Genomic DNA, 21,440 nt, shown 5'->3' on the forward strand with positions numbered 1-21,440 from the left:
TGCCCACAGACATATATGTATGTCCAGTGTAGACAGATATGTACAAATACATAATGGTTTTAAAAAATAGAAAATGCCACAGTGAAACTCATGGCTTTATACAATTAATCTATCCAAATGAAAAGAATAAATTCCCATAGGCAACTGAGGTTTTCTGAATAAAGGGTTTCTGAGACAGATTTTAGAATAGTCGAGGTTATTAAAAATAAGACCTTAGACGGTCTCTCCCTGGAGCCTCATAGCACCTGCCGACATCCTGAGAGCTAACCAGCAAGGAGTCGTCTCCCAGCCCAGCTTCACGGGCAGCTTATGTTTACACGTTCACAGGATAGTTTTTCTTCATAGCATTCACATCAAGTGTGGGTAGTTGATAACTTGATTAATGTGTGGCGGCGTCCCTGAAAGAATATTCAGGAGTTATGGATAGCCTCTATGCTTGTCCATCACTGAGTTTCTGCCCGAGCTCCGAGCCTGTCCCAAAAAAGGAGCACTCTGAAGATGTGGAATGAACTGCTTCCTCGATCTATCCTCCTAAAATCTTGCTCAGTTGCCTCCTTTGGAAGGCCGTGATGTCCCACTGTCATCCAAGATGGGATGTTCCCCTAGCAGCTGTGTGAATGTTTGGGAACATCCCAGCACTCCGCACTATTTGAGCTGTCAGTTTTTTGAGCACCTCAAAGGCCAGAGAGAGCAGTAATACCGTAATCAATTTCATACCCACTATGTCTGACACATAGACAGTGACTAATATTCTATAAGATTTTCGGGTAAAATTCAAGGAAAAAAGTCATACAACATGAAATTTACCCTTTTAACTGTAAGTCATTGGCATTCACACCAAGAATGTTGTGCAGTTGTGAGTAGCTACCTACGCTAAGAACATTGTCATCATCTTCGAAGGAAACCCCATCCTTACTAGCAGCCACTCCCACGCTTCCCTCTTACCAAATGACTTCCTCTGTGTTTTTATGGATCTCCTTATGCTAGGTGTTCTGTGTAAATGGAACCTTTGTGTCTTGGTTCCTTCAGTTCTATAACATTTCTGAGATTTGTGAGTGTGACGGCATGAACTTGCAGTCATGTTTAAGGGTTGAATACTATATCATTGGATGGCTATGCTACATTTAATTTATTCATTCCCCTGTTGTTGGATATTTCAGTTGCCCCAACTTTGAGCTACTTTGAATATTGAATGTTCCCATGCAAATTTTTGTTTGAGCATTTTCAATTCATTTTAGACTATCCTTAGAAATAGGATTCTGGGTGACTCTACTCTTCGCTGAGTAAGGAGCTACTATCACACTGTTTTCCTCAGTGGTTTACTGTTTGTGTTCCCACCAGGAATCTACAGCTTCTAATATATGGGCTCTAAGATACAGGTTCTATACCTCCACCAACACTCGTGATTTTCTACTTTAAAAAATAGATATTATTTTAATCATACTAGGCAGAATGAAGGTATATCTTATTGTGACATGACTTTGCATTTATGTGTTTATTAATAATATTAAAATCTCTTCATGGAATTGTTGGTCTCTTATATATCTCTCTAAGGAAATGTGTATTCAGATCCTCTGCTTGTTTTTCAGTGGGTTATCTGTCTTCTTGCTATCTAGTTGTAAGGGATTCTTATATCTTCATGCTGAGCCACGGTCAGTACAGTGGTTCACAAATATTTTCTCACAGTCTATGGACCAGATTTTCATTTTCCTGATAACGTCCTTTGAAGCATAACATTTTTACCTTTGATCATGTTCAGCTTATTTATTGCTGTTGGGTTTTTAATTTTTAGTTCTAATGTTTTATAATCTTTTTTTTTTTTGTTTTTCAAGACAGGGTTTCTCTGTAGCTTTGGTGCCTGTCCCAGAACTAGCTCTTGTAGACCAGGCTGGCCGCGAACTCACAGAGATCCGCCTGCCTCTGCCTCCTGAGTGCTGGGATTAAAGGCGTGCACCACCACTGCCCGGCTAATGTTTTATAATCTTAAATAGTACTGGGAACCTTTAAAATGCAAAGAACTATTAGGATTTCGGGGGAAATTTTGTGTTATTGATCCAGTCACCTGAATGGACTTTACACAAGACATTGTTTTAGTATGGGGTTAGTTCCCAGCATTAAAGTTTCGGAGAGGTCAAGATGAAACTGAATTATACTGGAATGGGGAGATTTGGGACAAAAGCCTTGAAATACATATTGTAAGGCATCTTAAAGGACTTCTAATTAAAACAATTCCATTGAACAGAACCTGACAAAACGGATGAAGTCTAATCACACCGTGAGGAAAACCTGTGAAACAAGCTGAGAAATTTCAAGCCCTTACCTGTGCTATCGAATACAGTGGTGTTTGTGTAGAAAGGAAATAGTAATAAATGCTACTAAAAATTGTGAGGTGGCAGCGGGGGTGGGTACCTAGGTACTGAGGGGAAAGGAGAAAAACTTAGTTCCTATTTGAACTCTAATATGGTAAATCGCCCACTGCACAGTAATGATTCAGTAAAGAGTTTGTTGACTCAGAATGAAGTTTCTGGAAGAACAAATGAGTACCCTGCATGGAGTAAATACGCAGTGCCCTGTGTGTTTAAGTGGAAAAGAAAACTCCTAAAATGTAAATGAAGTTGGTGGGAGCAGAATAAATATATCTCCATTGAGAAGTGGCATTTTAAAGTTAAGTAGTGATGGACGGAAGTAAGGACAGTTCGTGGAGTGCCATCTCTACAAAAGGAGAGGAGAAAAGCGGGGGAGCTAAGAAAGCCAACCTCCTTGCCCGTCCATAGGCCCAACATTAGGGCCAGTCCTGGAAAGGAAGGATGAGTTTTTCAGATCCCAGGAACACAGCCATTCAGTGCGCAGATGGAGGAACACACCTATCACATGACAGCAGCTGCCTTGCTTTCGTTTCTCACTGGGATGAACCACCCCACCAGAAAGAACGTGGGGGTCTGACGTAGCTCACAGGTCCATGTTACAGATCATCGTCTAGAAATCAAGACAGATGATACTTGAGAAAGCTTGTCATATCGGGTCTACAATCAGGAAGGCAGAGTAAGGAACACATGCATTTGGGGGCTCAACTCCTTCTCCTTCTCATCCAGTCGGGGCTCCACCCATGAAATGTTGCCACCCACATTCAAGATTGATCTTCCTACTTAAATTAACCAGATTAAGAAAATCCCTCAAAGATGCTCCCACGAGCAAAGATTTAGATAGTCCCTCACTGAGACTTGCTTCCCAAGTAATTCTAGATTGCATTATTCCTATAGACTTTTAGGATAAGTATACTCTTTCCTCTTATCAATCTCTCTTCAAATGGTTCCATCTCCCCATTCTGTAGTTTCTTTGGGGTGGGTGGACATTCTCGTGGCTGTTGCATGTGTTAGTGTAGGTGCACTTGTTTAGGTGTACATGTGAGTGTGGATGCCAAAGATATCTGCCTCTATCTCTTCCCATCATATTTACTGAGACATAATGTCTCACTAAATCTGGAGCTCACTGACAGGCTAGACAAGTTCACCAATGAGTTCCTGGGATCCACTAGTTTTGTCTTTCCCCAATGGTGTAGGAGGTCCTTCTATATTTGTGTTGCTTTCATTGGTTAAATAAAGAAACTACCTTGGCCTTTTGAAAGGGCAGAAACTTAGGTAGGCAGGAAAGACAGACTGGATGCTGGGAAGAAGAGCAGAGTCAGGCAGATGCCATGAATCTCCGGCCTGAGACAGATGTAGGTTAGAATCTTGCCAGTAAGCCACAGTAACGTGGCGATACACAGATTATCAATACAATAGAAATGGGTTATTCAAGATGTGAGAGTTAGCCAATAAGAGGCTAGAGCTAATGGGCCAGGCAGTAATTTAATTAATACAATTTCTGTGTGGTTATTTTAGGAGTTAAGCTAGCTGGGTGGTGGGACGCAGCCCGCTCCTCCATGGCCAGGACAAACAAAGGGCCCCACTTCTTCTACTACACCCCAATACTGGGATTCAGCCTGGATTTTATGTGGGCGATGGGGATCCAAGCTCAGGCCCTCAAGCTTGCAATGCAGGCCCTTCATCTAATAAGGCATCTCCCCAGCCTCTTGTCTCTTTTTTATCTTCAAAAGAAGGCTCTACCAATAATAAGCCGAATTGAAAGAGGTAGTAAGTATAAAAATATGAGAGTGGTATAGTTTGTAACCTATGAGTAGTAGTTTATGTAACTGTTAACCATAATATACACCGCCTAGACTTCTACTGAGTTAACGCAGAGTTCAAATCGGCGCCTCTTAACTTGTTCTATGTCATGGTTGTACTGATGATTCCAGCATAAGGCAGATTTGTTCAAACCCATGATATTTTACATTCGAGTTATAAAATTACATAAAGTGGAGCTGATGAAAAGGAAGCAGGAAGGGCAGCAGGTTAATTGTAGGGCAAAGAGAAGTCTCCCATTGCCCTTTGGCTGTAGACAGCTGTTTCTCAGACCTGGATGGTCAGGCAGAATGACTTCTACCAATGAAAAAAGTAAATGATCACCAGCAAGCACAGCAAGAATTTAAGTAGATTCTGTAGTCTCTAGTTTGGTCTTGGAAATGAACCCCTGATCTGTTTTACGCTTGATCAAATAATGAGACGGCGATAATCCATATTTCAAGAAATTGTGGAAAATATGAACATGGAGTTGAGTTGGTACATGGTAGAAATGAATATTCTTAGCTTTTTGTTTAAGCACAAAGATCACTGGTACAATCAGTAACGAGGGTTAATACACCATTCAGGTTAGGATGAAGATGGTTAATTTTTGTCACCTGGAAAGAAAGCAAAGTCATGTGTGGGAAACCGCAAGTGAGGAAATGCTCCTGTCAGATTAAGCAGGTCTGAAGCATTTTCCTGATTCTTATATTGGGGTCGAAGGGCACATTCCACTGCAGATGGTGCCATCCCAAGACAGGTGGTCTTGGGCTGTATAAAAAAGCAAACTGAGTAAGATCTGGGGAGCAAGTCAGTAAGCAAAATTCCTTCAGGGCTTCCATGCCAGTTTCTGCTCCGGATTGTTCCTGCCTTGAATCTTGCCCTGACTTCCCTCTGTAATGAACTCTGATTCTCCAGTATAAGGCAAATCAACCCTTCTGTTCCTCAAGCTGGTCAGTCAGTGTTTTATCACAACAAAAGTAAAGCAAATTTGGACAACTGGGTACTATTTTTAAGTGAAAGGAAGGAAGGGAGGAAGGAAGAAAGGGAGGGAGGGAGGGAGGGAGGAAGGAAGGAAGGAAGGAAGGAAGGAAGGAAGGAAGGAAAAAACAGTGATGCCGGTGACGCCGATGAGGATGTGGAGAAGTTGGAATGATAATGTCTGTTCTTGTACTCCAACAGAGATTCTATCAAAAGCCTTTGTGCCCTGTGATGGGAATGCAAAGTGGCCCCACCACTGTGGAATTTATTATAGCAGTTCCTTAAAAATTAGAACTAGGGGACTGGAGAGATGGTTTAGTGGGAAAAGTCTCATGACCTTAGTTTGATCCCTGAAACCCACATGGGAGAGGGGGAGAGCTACATCCTGTGAACCATTCTTTTATACTTTCACATATACAAAACACACACGCAAGCACACACATGTACATGCATACATGTAAATCAATAAATGCAAAAATTTAAATTATAAAAGATTTTAAAATAGATTTACCATATGATCCAACAATCTGCTTCTTGAGATCTTCCCAAAGTACTGAAAATGAGGGCTAGAGCAGAGCTCTGCACACACACATCCTTCATGGCATTATCAACAGTAGCCAAAACGTGGACGTCTTTCCTGTATACTGATGGATAAGTGAACAAATAAGATGATGTGTTCAGGCAATACAATAGAGTTCAGCCATCAAAGGGAAGAACATTCTGTCCCATTCTACAACATACAAGAAACACGAACTCATCATGCTAACAGCAACAAGCCCGTCACAAAGACAGAAAATGTGTGGTTCCATTTATACTATCTAGGACAACCAACGTCACAGAATCAGAGAACAGAAGGATGGTCTCCAGGACCCTAGGCAAGGGATGGGTGGCAGTGACAGGCAAAGCATGGGGAGACATTTCTACGTTCTCTAAATGTAGAGAATTCAAGCAGACACTTTCATGCGATGACAGCCTTGGCTTCTCACCACCTCCCGCATTTTGTCAACAGTAAAGTTCATAATCTGACATCTCCCCGGTGTCTGAGGGGGACAGTGAAGTATGGTGTTCGGGAGAGAAGTAACTAGTTATGTCATAGGGACAGGGGGAAATGGACAACTCAGAAAGGAACTGAGAAGACCACAAAAATCGCCCGAGCAAAATGATGATCCAATTGTGAGTGAAGAAAGCAGAAAAGAACTTGGGAAGGTGTAGGAGGAAGGCTGAACAGAATAGGTAGGGAAGAAAAGGCAATGTGTTTTGCAGAAAAAATGACTGAGTCTGGGGTTCCCAGTGATGAATAGAGCTGTCAGCTGGCCAAGTTTTGGCTTAAAGATCAAAAACTGCCATGTTGTCTACAGGTAGCAAATATTTATTGCATAACTATTAGTTCTGATGCAACAGCCAGTAACTGATATTTGTAAGCAGATATTTTATTGGTGGAGTCATAGAGATACCCACAGGAATCAAAAGGCAGAAAGTCATATTGCTCACAGTAATATATTTGGGGATTCTTTTTAATAAAAATTCTTATTTATTTTGTGTCAGGAAGAATATCAGGGAGTAAAATTATTTTGAAATAAGGCTAGGTGGAATACAATTCATTTTTCCTTTCAAAACGGGCGATACGTTATCATACCCAAAGAAACTTCCACAGCTAGTTGAGTTAATTCTTAAGCATTTCTTAAAATGGTTATTCAGGAAAAATGATTCATTTGGGATTATCCATATTTTTTTTTGCAAACCCTTTTCTTTCCTGGTGTGTGGCTTTAAGCCAGTCTTCTGATTCTTAGAATGCTCCAAAAAGATGAATTAAGGAAAAGGAAAGGAAATCAAGTAAGTCAATGGAGCTGCTTGGCAGTCGGGAACACAGAGCATGCGATTAAGAGGAGGTTGGCTTGAACTAAATTCAAGGCAACTGCTTTTTTGCAATATACTATTTCAATCCCCCATTTCCATAGAAGAGGGCAAACTGAGATGGTAAGCCCAAAATAGCTAATATTCATCAAACCAAGCACATGGTCTGCCAGAGCAAGTTCTAAGTACTTCGTGTGCATGAATTCATTACGGCTTCATAACCACCCTGTTAGTGAGGAACCTGTGGAAGCCAACTGCTAGGTTTCCAGGAATTTTGTGAACCTGATGTAGTTTGAAATCCTTTACTCTAGGAATACTTACGTCATAGGAATCAATGTATGCTACAAGTCAGGTGTGGTGGCACACACCTTTAGCTCCAGCATCTGGGAGGCAAAGGCAGGAAGATCTTTATGAGTCAGCCTCTTTGACCCTGAGAGTTCCAGGCCAGCCAAGGCTACACAGAGGGACCTTCTCTCAAAAATAAGCAAACAGAAACACTTACGTTACAAATCCGAGATTTTGAAGAAGAGAGCTGGTTGGTAACTACATTCTAAGATTCTAGGACAGTGACTCCTCTTCCAAAGCAGGAGAAAATAAAGCATAGAAAAGTTGAGTAACCTGACTGTGGTCAAGCAAGCAGCTCTTCATAGGCTTAAAGTTGCTTCCCAGGTGACACCAGTTGGGAGGGTTTTGGAGACTCTCAGGGGCACTAGAAGAGCCTGTGATCATACTTTGGGACTTTTACTTTTAGGAGCTGAGGCCTAACTTCATGGTTGTGACAGAGATCTTACAGCTTTAGGCTGCTTCACAGTTCTCTGGGCCGCAGGACAGTGAAATACAGCGTGCGAAACTGCACAATGACCCTTGCTTTTCTTGCTTCTTTTCTCTCCTTTCTCCATTCTCTTTTTCTTCTCTCCCTTTCCCCTCCCTTCTCTATCCCTTGTTTTTCCTCTCCCTCCCTCCCTTCCTTTCTCCTCACTTCCACTGATCATATCTGTGCTATTGAAGTAAAATTTTTGTAAATCTCTTGGGACTTTTGACAGCATTTAAGGAGACTTGTAGTGGCTTTTCTCCCTGATGTTTCTCACAAGGCTTCCTGCTTGTCACAGGAGGTAGTACAGCTGTGCTAACGGTGGGCCTTGTCATCATCATGAGCAAGTACAGATTGAGTATACCCTTTGTGTTGAGCTTTGAGGATGCACTGAGGAACAAGATATAATCCTGGAGGTTGTTAAGCAAGTGCTTACAAGTGCAGATCATTAAAAAGATACCAGAGGGACTGCGGGAAGGCTCAGTAGTTAAAAGGTCTTACTACTAAGTCTGATAACCTGACTTCAATCCCCAGAACCCATATAGTAGAAGAGAACTTTATCAACAAAATTAGCCTTTGGCTTCTACGTGTGTGTGTGTGTGTGTGTGTGTGTGTGTGTGCACGCACATGCCATAACAAGATAACTAAACAAGTAAATGCAATTAAATAAATTACAAACATGAGTGTGTGTATATACACATATATACATATATGTGTGTGTGTGTGGTTTGCTTGTATGTATGTTTATGAACCACATGCATGAATTGTCTGTGGAGGAGGACAGAAGAGTGTGTTGGAACCCCTGTAACTAGAGTTACAGACCATTCATTATGAGCCACTAGAAAAGTGCAGGACAGTACACACACACACACACACACACACACACACATACACACACACACAAACACACACACACGAGCAGAGTAACCACAATGGGTAGAAGGGGAAGTGGGCATTAGCAGCAGGTAGACTGTTGTGAAGAGAGACAGTGAGGAAATTACCATTTTGATTTTTTGTACAGGGAGTTATTTGTAGTCTTCTTGCATTGAAAAAAGTCTCTGAAATAAGAGAGAAGGTGGGAAAGAAAGGGCTCCAGCTTGAAAATGACCTCTGGTGCCTGATAAGAAGCCTGGACTTCATTGTCAGTGCACAAAGAATCCCCGGGTATTCCTGAAAGAACGTTGTGAAAGACGTGTAAGTGAGTGCTGGGACATGACTGGAGTCAGCTCAGCATGCGAACTAAACTGGGTGGCAGTTACTAGAAACAGGATGGTAACATGATAATCTGCTAAGAGGGCTTTCCACATGGAAACTCATGGAATACTCGGGACTACAAGCAAGCTCCAATTCCGATTGGACACCATGATTAGACTGGCACCTAACACATGTTGTGAGAAAAGTTGGAAAGAAAACAAATATAGTAATGAGTGGGCCTGGTGGAATTACACGAAACTTTTCCCATTAATCAGAATTTTTTGTAATATAGTCACTGTAACGTAGGATGTCAGTACAAAAGTGTTGTGTAAATGATAAAAAAAAAATTATTGACAGCAAATGAGATGTTCGAAGGAGGCATCAATTTTAGGTAAAACGGTGGATTGCGCTTTAGGTACGGCAAAATGATAGCGAACCATTTGCATGTGGGGGTTCTGGAGCTATGGTCACACTGTGAGAAATGGCATTTAAGAGAGGAATAAAGCTTTTACAGAATGTAGTGTGAGCCCTGGAATGGCTAAGGATTCTCAAAGAGTATGCAAAGCAAGAACTGAGCAAGACAGCCTCCATCTTGGGACTGGAGAGATGGCTCAGCAGTGAGGAGCACCTGCTGCTGCACTAGCAGAGGATCGAGGTTCGAGTTCTGGCACTTACCCAGTGACTCACAATGAATGGTCTGTAACTCTAGTTACAGGGGTTCCAATACCCTCTTCTGTCCTCCACGGACAATTCGTGCATGTGGTACATAAACATACGTACAAGCAAACCACCCATCACAAAACAAAGCAAATCTTAACAAGAGAAGGCTTGAATCTTGAGAGTTTTTTTCAAGAAAATACACAGGACGGGGCATGACAAGGTCTGTGAAAGAGACAATATACTCTGGGATAAAACGGGAGTGTTAAGACCCATTAAGAGAAAAGGCCAGTGCTGGTTAGTAATTTATAAAGTAGTAGAATTCTGAGCTATGGAAAAAAAATTAATGTGAAGAAAGTTCCCTGTTGCTAGCTTCTTTATAGAGTTGGAAAGGTTAATGGTGGTTTCGTTGGTTGATTCCTTGAGTAGATTCATTGATTGAGTGTTTGGTCTGCATTAGCACTGTGGTGTGTGCCTTACACCTGTCCCTTTATGTAATCTGATGATGGCTTGTATTGGGTGCCATTAGAACATTGTCATCAATCTGCAGACGAGGAAACAGCATTTAACCTTATAGATTATTTAGTCCAGATCTTTTTAAGTGGAGATAATTGGCACCTGGGTGGTCTGACGCGACTAAGATCACTTGCCTTTCCTGGGAAGAACCTCACCAGAAGAAGACAGAGCCCAAGCCGGAGGGGGAGAGAGTTGATGTGCCCAGATCCTCTGCTGTTGATGGGAAGTTCATCTTGCTATCTTGTTGGTTCCTGCCATCATCAGGGCTGTCAAAGACTGTCTTCGATTTTTCAAACTGATATGCGGTGGATTTGTTAATGCTTAATAGCCATTGAAAAATGAAAGCGGAACCCTGGAGACTCACTTTAAAGCAACAGTTATGTAAACAGTGTGGTACTGGCAAAACAAAATATAGGCATAGAGATCAAAGAAACAAAAGAGAAAGGCCAGAATGAACTCACATAAATATAATCAACTGACCTTTGACAAACACACAGTGTTTTCAACAAATCATGCTGAATCAATTGGCTAACAACATGAAAGAAGGAAGGAAGAATAGAATGAAGGGAAGGATAGAGGGAGAAAAGGAGGGTGGAAGGGAGGAGGGATCTAAATATAAAGCATTTTCCCTGTGCACAAGTTAACTCAAAATGTAAAACAGGCCTAAATGTAAACACAAAACCCTAAAATTCCTATAAGACAACATGACCGCCAGGCAGTGGTGGAGCACGCCTTTAATCCCAGCACTCGGGAGGCAGAGGCAGGCGGATCTCTGTGAGTTCGAGGCCAGCCTGGTCTACAAGAGCTAGTTCCAGGACAGGCACCAAAGCTACAGAGGAACCCTGTCTCGAAAAACAAACAAACGAACAAGAAACATGACCTTTTAGAGACAGCATGAAAGGCACAACCCATGAAAGAAGTAATTGGCAAGCCAGAGTTCATTAAGATTTAAGATGTCTCATCTACAATGAAACAATGCCAAGAGAAGGAAAAGATAGTCACAAACTGCAAGACACACGGTGAAGGGCGAATATTTTAGCTGGAGAGTCTGCTCAGTTAGACCTAAGTTCAGCCACTGGAACCCACATAATGGAAGGAGAGAATCAACTCCCACAGGTTGTCCACTGACCTCCACCTAGGCTATAAACACACAAGAAAGGAAGGAAGGAAGGAAGGAAGGAAGGAAGGAAGGAAGGAAGGAAGGAAGGAAGGAAGGAAGGAAGGAAGGAAGGAAGGAAGGAAGGAAGGAAGGAAGGAAGGAAGGAAGGAAGGAAGGAAGGAAGGAAGGAAGGAAGGAAGGAAGGAAGGAAACAGAAAATACTGACTTCTGAGGGGCACAGGGCATTGCACTCAGGAAAGACAAGTGTTATTTCATGAAGCTGCTCTTTAGTTACTGAGTCTCCCAGAGGTAAGCCTCACTTCTGACTCAGCTCTGTAGAGCCAGTGGAGGCTGGTCCTCTTGGGCTCTGCTTCCCAGCCTACTGCATCAGCTGCAGTCAGCCCTTGTCAAGCTGGCTGCTTAGAGTTACTTACAGGCCAGAGACGGGAGGGCAGGAGGAAGGGAGAAGACAGAGGGTGCCACTCGCTCTTGTTACATGAGGAATCATTCTTTCATATACACACACACACACACACACATATAAAATTGACATACACTTTTTAAATCACTTATTGCTATAAGAAGTTATAGGATTACCCCTCAAAGTAAAATCCTAATATATGCTCTATGATGGGCTGAATATTTGCAATAATAGGTTGTTTGGAAGCATAAATAGTCATTAATCTAGATGATTAAATTATACAGTATTAGGAGAAATACTTCCCTCCATTGACTCAGGCATTTGAAGGCTTGCTCTCCTGGGAAGAACAATTTGGGGGAGGCCATAAAACCTTAGGAAGTGGGACCTTACTAGATGAAGTATGTCACTAAGGGAGGGCCTTGAGGGGTTACAGTGCCACTTGACTTCCTGTTTGCTGTCTGGAATCATAAGCTCAAATAAACTGGCACAACAAAAATTGAGGTTACAAATAAGAAAATGTCCCCGGCAGAAGATACACTTTAAAGCATGCTTTAATAAAATATTGACAGGATATATGTATACTTCTTTAGATTCAGGCATATGTTGAAACTTTAAGTCCTGGGTATGATAGATTTTTTTTTATCAGAGGGTCCCATTTCTCCATGTATTTATGGAAAGACTTTCACCCAAAGGTCCTAAATAATCTGTATAATCCTAACACACCAACACACATCACAACAATTTTGATGGGATGAGTAATGGGTATGCACATATCTTCATAAAATGTGATCATTTTCTTTATGTCCAACACTTACTGGAGTCAGTGTCTGTTCAGCTCAGTTTTTTTGGAAGGGAGATAAAAGTTCCCTGCCCGGTGCAGAATCCAGATGCTTCTAACCCTATTCCAAACATCTTATGCTTGTTTTCTGCTCATCACTCTTTGGCTAAAAACAGTACTGAAAGCTAAAATGAAGCCATATTGTTATGGAATGTACTTTTGTGAGGAGTGGAGGAAGCCCCGAGTGAGTGAAGTCCTAAGGGAACGTGTGTTGTTGCCACAAGTACGGTCATGCCAATGACTCAACCTGTGGGAGAATGGCAATACATTCCTCTGGTTCCAAGTCCCCCCGTTAATTGTGTATACAGAAAAAAAAAATAGGCCACAATATCTTTTTCCCCGTGGATGTTTATGGTCTGACAACGGCTCCGCTACAGAGTCTACTCTTTGGAGAGTAGCTAAACCTGCCTTCTAATCCAGCTGTACACCATAAACACCGACCCTTTGTTTATCTGCCTGTGAAAGCCACACCTTCTTGCTCAGCTGTATACAATAGCCCTGCCTCTCTGTTCAACTGCACATGCTGAGCTTCTGGAATGCTGTGGTTTCTCCATCAGAGAGCCCAGTCCAGCCAACCTCAGCTTTTCTGCATGTATCTGTTGCCTTTACTTCATTCCCTTGCTGCCCCAATAAAGTCTTCCCCTTGAGCCAGATTGGACAAGACCGTTTTTAGCCCTACCTGGGAACAGACAACCCCCCCCCCAGGCAAAACAGATTACTTATCTCATATTCTTTCTACAGTTGTCTAAGGTAATTTTAGTAGTTATTTCTGTGTTTACATAATGCTGGCTTATTTTTGAGTCGGATGCAGTTTTTGAGTTTAATTTGCAGAGTTTTGTAAAAGACATGGAGAGAATTGATTTATCAGAAAAATTTCATGGGTCATTTCGGCTGGTGATGCCTCTTAATAGTTCTTACCACCTTGAGGGAAGAGCTCCTTGAGAGTATAATGAAGCATATGGACCCATTGAAGAAAATAGATATTGAGCATCCTAAAATATATACATATGCACATATAAAAGTTTTAATGGAGTTAGTCTACATTGGGAGGAGAATACCCTAACTAGACACAATATGCTAGCAAATAAAACCCACCTCATACCTCAAATGAGTTGCCCCCTTTAAGTGTTGGCCAATGGGATCCCATAGACCCACAACCATTATAGGTTAATTCCAATACTCTTGGTTACCCTCCAGAACATGACAATAAGAGCCTATTGCTGAAGATATTCCATACTCAATCATACAACATGGAAAATCAAACTGGTACTATATAGCTTTCATAGGGCTATACATATTACCAACATAGAAAGGTAGTCATAAAGTTCACTCAGCAGTGAACTCCAACGTGGAACTGACCAAATCCACCTATAAGCCTGAGAGAGCTTGGAAAGTTATTCTAGACAGAAAAGAATAGAGTTAAGCACGACTTCTTGATAGCAGAACTTTTCTCAGGTGGGATTTGCTTAAGAGAGGCAAGCACTCTAGTTTAAGATGGGCTTCCTGACTCAGCTTTAGCTGCAAAACCTTGCAGCTCTTTTAAGAGGTCCTGCCACAAAACACTTAAATGATGTTGATGAAAAACTGACCCCATGCTTTTTGGTGGTGGCAGGGACCTTGAAACGCCATAGAGTTGTGGCAATAAACAGGACTCCAGCCAGTACCTCTGCCATGAGGCTAGACTCTCAAAAAAAAAAAAAAAAAAAAAAAAAAAAAAAAGCAAGGAATTGGCTGGATCCAGCTGTCAAAGCCATGGCTTTAATCCTAGCAATATTGCTTAACAAATTAAAGACTCATAAAGACAAAATAAAGACTTTGACTTTAAAATTTAAGTCAAAAGATATGTTACTTTGAAGAAGAGGTTTTGCTTTTGTTTCCACAAAAAAAGAGAAGCTGTGGATTCATTCTGGGTTAAGAAAAACCAGGTTTGATCAAGGAAGACCCCCTGAGAAATCTCTGATAGGAGCAGATGGCCCAGATGTCTGAGTTCTGCATCCAGAACAGCCTCAAGACTGCTGGCTGAGATAATCAAGCCTCACTGAATACTTCAGTCAGGACTTGATCATAATTCTAAATTTTCTTTAGGTCCCCATAAGATTATCCGCCCCCCCCCAATCAGCAGGAAGTAGCCTAGAAAACTATGCCCACGTTCCCAAAAATGGATTATTGATGTTTGCCTTTCTTTAGAGTGTTGGTTACAAGTTGTTATGGATAATGGTCAGGACAAAAGCTAACCAAAGGAGATCTAATTCAAAGTTCTTTTTTTTTAAAGTGGGGCAGGGGGAGTGCTGTGGGCCAATGGCCTGTACCCTGTCACTTGTATTTTAATAAAATGCTGATTAGCCAGTAGCCATGAAGAAAGTATAGGCGGGCAACCTGGCAGGAAGTAGAGGTGGGGCAAGGAGAACAGAAGAATCCAGGGAAGAGGAAAAGTCAGTTTGTAGTGGTCACCCAGAGGTAGGCAGACAAAGAGGAAGCAAGATGTGACTGTCTCGCCAAAAAAGGTACCAAGCCATGTGGCTAACACAGACAAGTATTATGGGCTAATATAAGTCATAAGAGTTAATAAGAAGCCTGAGCAACTAGTTTATGATTAATGTAGACCTCTGTGTGTTTCTTTGGGACTGAATGACTGTGGGACCAGGCAGGACAGAAATCTCTGTCAACAAGCATATTGCTGAGGATATCACATACTCGAATCATACAACATGGAAAATTCAAACTGGTACTGATCTGGGAGCCTCAGCCATACTAGCTAGCTTTCATAGTGCTATACATATTACCAGCGTAGAAAAGTAGTCTTCAATTTCACTCAGCAGTGAACTGCATAAGGTATAATGATGACTGGCTTGACCAGCTATGCCCACTGAGGGTGCAACTGTAGCACACATGGGAATAACCAACCATTTTCTGATTGAAATAAGGTCCTCTCCAGGAGTAGTACCCATACCTGGGGCTGTTAATGGTACCAAGAACCTGTGGCTAGAAAAGTCATAGATCCTAGGGGAGATGATAATGCTAGTACTCAACTAAATGGACAAAGTAGGCTCATTTCTATACCCATAGATCAGCTCACCTCTCATCCCAACTTCTTGGAGTAGCCAGTAACTAACACAGAGACCCTTAACTGATCAACATGCAGCAGCTAAGAGACCGTGTAGCGCTCAGCCCTAATAGCGTCTCTGTCTCACCTCGTCTTCCAAGGCTCCAGAATCTGTGTGGAAGAAGGGGCCAAATATTGTAAAAAAATCATAGGTGGTTTATCACTTCAAGAAAACACTATTTCCAGACGCGACAGGACAGTAGGACATACGTTGATCGTGGCAGGTTATACCAGGCCCTTGTAAGCTCAAGCCAAATAAATCCCAGTGTGGAGGGAGTGAGGAGAGGTAGGCACCAAATCTCACCGCCAGTTGAGGAGCTACTGGCATTTGATAGCTGCTATGAGGATTAGGGTTGTGGATGATGCCGTCCCTGTTAGGTTAAATACACTCCAGGGCAGGCCCCACTACCAAGAGATGCTGGGCAGCACAGAATGGACTCCCTGGGAAAGTGAAGAAGAAAGGAACAAAACCCAAAGTAGGAGGATGAAGATGGAGAGGGTGAGTGTGGGAGGAGTTGGGGGAGGGGAGTAAATATTATCAAAGTACACTGTAAGACATTTTCAGAGAATTAATTCAATACGATTAAAATAAAAGTACATGTTAACATGGTCGCATAATTTGGAACAGTAAATTCTCAGATGATTGATACTCTACCCCAACCAGTGTTCCAGCAAGGATCAAGAACCTTTTACGGATTGCAGATAAACACATAACTAAGTGGTTTTTACACGGAAACACACATTGCTTGAGTCTGGAGAGCTATCAAAGTGAGTTAAATATTCTGACCTTCATCATTTAGTCATCTCCAAGTTGTTGATCACTTTTCCTTTGAACCTAGAAAGACACATTGTGTATATTTCCTTGTTAAACTCAAGTTCAGCATTAATAAAATATCAAGTATATTGTGAAACACAGAGCAGATATGATGAAGGAGTAAGATGAAGATGAGAGAAAAACTTCAATTATCTTGCTAATTATGATTACATCATATTATCAATAATGAATGCCTGAACACAGAATGGATGCTGAAGTCAGAATTTATCATGAGTGATAGTGAATAATCTCAACAAGTCTTGGGTAATTGTGGATATATTTGACCAATTCCTTTGTGAGATCTAATTAGACCCTCATTGTTTCACTTCTCAACGTGGCTGGAAAGAATTCGCAGGGGTTAGAGTAGCAATTTGGAGCCTGATTTTCACCTGTGCTTGCCTTATTGCCGTCTCAATCTCTGATTTCTTTTCAGAAATCTTTTTTAGTCAGTTGATTCATAAATAAGAAGGCTGATTGGCTAAAATTAGAGACAGTAATGTCATCTGTGAATCCATTTAAGGTAGAACCTGTAAACCCAAAGGACTGTCAAAGCCAAAAGAGATGTCAGATGCCAAGGAAGGCACCGAAGGGTGCCAGCGTCCCTCCTGCCTATGGCAATTCTTTTCTCTGTGTTCTTCCCGATGTGGGGCACGGCATAAGACTAGTTTACTTCGGAGGCACCTAAAGCCTCTACAGTCAGTGAATAAATTAAGTCTTTATTATACTCTTTTTTTTTTTTTTTGAGAGGTTTGTAGCAGGAGAATTTTTTTTTTTTTTTGATTTTTCGAGACAGGGTTTCTCTGTGGCTTTGGAGCCTGTCCTGGAACTAGCTCTGTAGACCAGGCTGGTCTCGAACTCACAGAGATCCGCCTGCCTCTGCCTCCCGAGTGCTGGGATTAAAGGCGTGCACCACCATCGCCCGGCTCAGGAGAATTATTTTAAGACCATGAAGCAAAACCAGAGTTTCTAATAGCCTTCTCATATTACAACGAATTGCCTTGCTTTCTCTGCTTTGGAGAGGACTGTTTAAGTACATTACTTACCCCCGTCAGCCCAGGCAACTAGAAAATGGGGCTGGGGTCACATATCTCGTCTGGTTAAAGGGATCAAAGGATATATGTGAAGATCTTGGCCCAGCTTCTGGTATATGATGTAAGGGAGAAATAAACAAAAGTTGCTGTCAGGACTGACTGAGTCTCTTAGCGCACACAGCTGCCATGTCTGTACCCCTGCTCCTTCTGGTTGGTTCGGTCGGTTCAAACGTAAACAAAACTTCTTGTCAATATTCTTATACAAAAAGGCAGCTTCTTCTCATCTTTGAAGCTTCTGAACAAAACACAACGAGAAACACACATTTTTTGCTTGAACAATATCATCAAGAGTGTGAACATTGTGTGATTTTGTTCATTAACATGATAATTACTTGTGGTGAAGACCTGGTGAATTCTTTATGTTGGATACATTTATTATCTATTTCTCATCTTTTCATTCAACCAAGTGAGGGTTTTTTTTTTTTTTAAATACACTGTGCTACGCATCTAGCTAATTGCTGGGGTTTCCACGATGAGTTGAACTTATTCTATACCCTACAGGCACTATGGAGGATACCAAACAAATAATTGCATCGAAGTAATAAGTGCTCTAATGGAGGTACACAGCGGTTGCTATGGGAGCAGAACAGGACCTGCATCTTTTCTGTCTGCAAGGGCACAAGGATCACTAGAAAGATGTTGGGTCACAGGTGAGTCTCAGAGGATCAGACTATCTATAGAGTTCCATAGGTATTGGCAGGTAGACCAGATCTCCCACAGAGCACGTTTTGGGAAAGTCAGCAAAGAGGGTAGAGACCTGTCCCTTCGGGGCCTTTAATGCTATGCTAAGAAGTTTGATGTTTATCCCAAGACGGATTGGGAATATATATGGATTTTGAAGTAGAGAGTCATATGCTCACAAAGAAAATTAGGATGGCATTTTAGAGAAATGTTTAGAGAGAGAGACAAGATTTTTTTTCAGATTGTTTATGGGGGGAAAAGACGGGTGTTTATTTCTGTAATCAGTTTTCTTGCTAATTCTAAACTCTTCACTAAACTAAATGTCAGCTGATTGAGTTTGTCAAAGTTCAGTCTCTATTACTACACATGAAATACCCATTCCCTAAATGACCCTACCTGCTCTGGCCTGCAGCTACATAACATTTTAGTCCACATTAATACTCTCTTGGGACTAGAGGTTTCCAAATTTTGGGCCTGCAGTTTTTCTTCATGAGGGTGTTGCAACCAGATACCAGTTTTTAAACCCAGTATCTACTCTGTAGAGACATTCTCATCTGCCAAAGCAGACTTACATAACAAGTAGATGTGGCCAAGCAGACATGAAAAAGCAACTTCCACCCCTTGATACCAAGCTAGAAAGAGAAAAGCAACTTCAGAGAACACATTATGACTCATCAAAGTCCCGAAAGAAAACCTTCCTGGGAACGTAGCCTCCTGTGCAGCATCCCCTGGTCCTTTTAGCCTCTAACCACAGTTGCTTTCCTATGATTTTCTACAAAACAAAAGAACCTCTCATTTTCTTCCTTAGCATCATCAATTGTTGTATTTTGCTTTCCCTCAGAGATGAAGCTCATGTGATATACTCCACACTCCTTTTTTCATATGGAGCAAACGCTGCTGCCTTTTCATTTCTCATGAGTTTAAGAGTTCTTTGATAAAATTCTTACTTGCGGCAGTGCAAGCTACAGACAAGACAATTCTTCAGAGGAGAGACACGCAGGGAGAAGGTGAGGCATTCTTAGGCCAATGGGAGGGGAAAGAGAGCCAAATATCTATATTTAATCTGCACTCCCAATCACAGATTGTGCTCTTTCATTTTTGTAGCTGTGCATATAATGTATGGGTAGCAACCCCTCCAAGTACTGCATCAAAATTTGATGTCAGCTGGAAAACACACATATAGCAAAGGGAAGGTTTTCTCCTTACCTTCTCTCTGACGAAATGCCAGGAGGAATGGCTGCTAGCTTTAGTATCAGAAAGATGATGGCTGCTCTTTCTAAGATTTGTCATGGTTAAGTGGAGGTGAAATTTTATTCACAAGGGAATAAGGTAAAGGCGTGCTGGGCATGCTGGGTGGTGTGGCATTCCTGGGGCAGGAGACTGTGAATGCTAGGACATTTTGGGGCTAACTAGCCCCAGCAACACACACACACACACACACACACACACACACACACAAGAGAGAGAGAGAGAGAGAGAGAGAGAGAGAGAGAGAGAGAGAGAGAGAGAGTCAAACACATACAGCGGCAAATGAAAAATGAACATGGAAAAAAACCACACACACACACACAGGCACACAGAGAAACACAGAGATAGAGAAACACAGAGAGAAATAGACACAGACAGAAAAAGACAAACACACACACACACACACAGTGTAACACCATCAAATTGTTAAACTTGGGCTGTGAAGGTGAAGTGCGAAGGAAAGAAATTGGGCCCTTAAAGTTTAAAACCTAATCCTTGTTAATGAATAAAGGTAAGCATTGTCATTAGGTTAAAGCCTTTTATTATACACAATTAGGTTTCTGGCTATATTTCCATAGAGCTGAACTGCATTAAGCAGTTAGAAGCTAGTATTTAGATTATACATTTACTACCCTATTAATGGTGTTTAGTGTTTCTCAGACTATATTCCCAGTTACAGTTAGACTGGCCTATCCTAAGGAGAGAAACAATATTACAACTTTTGGGGCACACTCTATTCTAGTCCCTTAGTGTCTTTGTTGTTTGTTTGTTTGTGTTTGTTTTGCTTCATTTAGAAGTTCACTTTGGGATACCCAAAAAAGCAAGGAAGCTGAATTTAACAAGCAAGTAACGGCCTCTTGGAAAACCATAAAACTATAAGATGTGTGATCCTTCGCTCTCCCTGCAGGGTGAAAGTAGAGCCTTCCTAGCGTTTCCTCCCAGGTCTGGACCAGCAACATAAGCATAATGAGCACATTTTTTCCCCATTGCTCCTTGTCATCAACACACCCAGTCCCGGAGCTTGAGCATCCTTAGAAAGGCACTTCAGACCCTGTTGCTCGCTCACACAGTCAATTCTGTAAAATTATAAACCATCTTAAAACAGGATTTTACTCCAGGGTAGGAGGGATCCTCAACCAAATAGTCACAGTGCACTTTGAATGACTAATTTAAGCCATTACATTGCAAAATAAGGGATAAGTCATACTTTTCATAACAGGACCACATAGGAGCAGTTTTAATTTTAAGAGTCAAGCACCTACATTAATCTGAGTCTAATATAATAGGGCCCTGATTTAAAATCTCCTAACATTCTTTCACACTTCATAAAACTAAAAATAAAACTGCCTCACCAAATAGTGACCTGGGGTCCGGGCTGATGTACTGTATTTCAAGGGAGACTGAAGCAGTCGCTCTCAAAACCACTACGTGCAGGCAAATTGCAGTTTGTAGCCTTAATTGGTCTTAAATGTGGGGTGGAAGAGAGAGGAGACTCCGGTCTGTAGAGAATGAGATTTATTTCCCTTTTTAAATGAAAAGCAGATCCCATGGTTCTACTGCCCCATGACTCTCCCGCCCCACCCCCACGAGCTTGTCCCCCCCCCATATATTTGTGTATATTTTACTCGAAGATGACAGGTGAGGGGATGTGAGAGTGCTTCGTGCTTTTCAGAAGTAAACAGAGGGGTTAGGCGGGTTTATTTGGGTTTATTTATTTACTAGGCGCCCAGCCTCTCAGCTGTTTCTCGTCGCTGGCATTTGGACGCTTGCAGTCCTTTAGGGATGAGACAGATTTGGCAGGCTTGTTCTTTGTGCCGCCTCCCTTTTCACTGGGGGTTTGGGATGGGTGGGAAGAATGCAGATTTATGACAGCCTTGGGAGGAGTGGGGAGGGTTGTCCAAAAAGTTTCAGCTGGTATGATAATGCCCATTTTTTCCCTCGGCCAACACTGTGCCACAAACAGCTTTGG

Source organism: Alexandromys fortis, unplaced genomic scaffold (genome assembly GCF_014885135.2).
Source record: "Alexandromys fortis isolate MF-2015 unplaced genomic scaffold, M_Fortis_MF-2015_v1.1 scaffold_10, whole genome shotgun sequence".
Taxonomy (NCBI): Eukaryota; Metazoa; Chordata; class Mammalia; order Rodentia; family Cricetidae; genus Alexandromys; species Alexandromys fortis.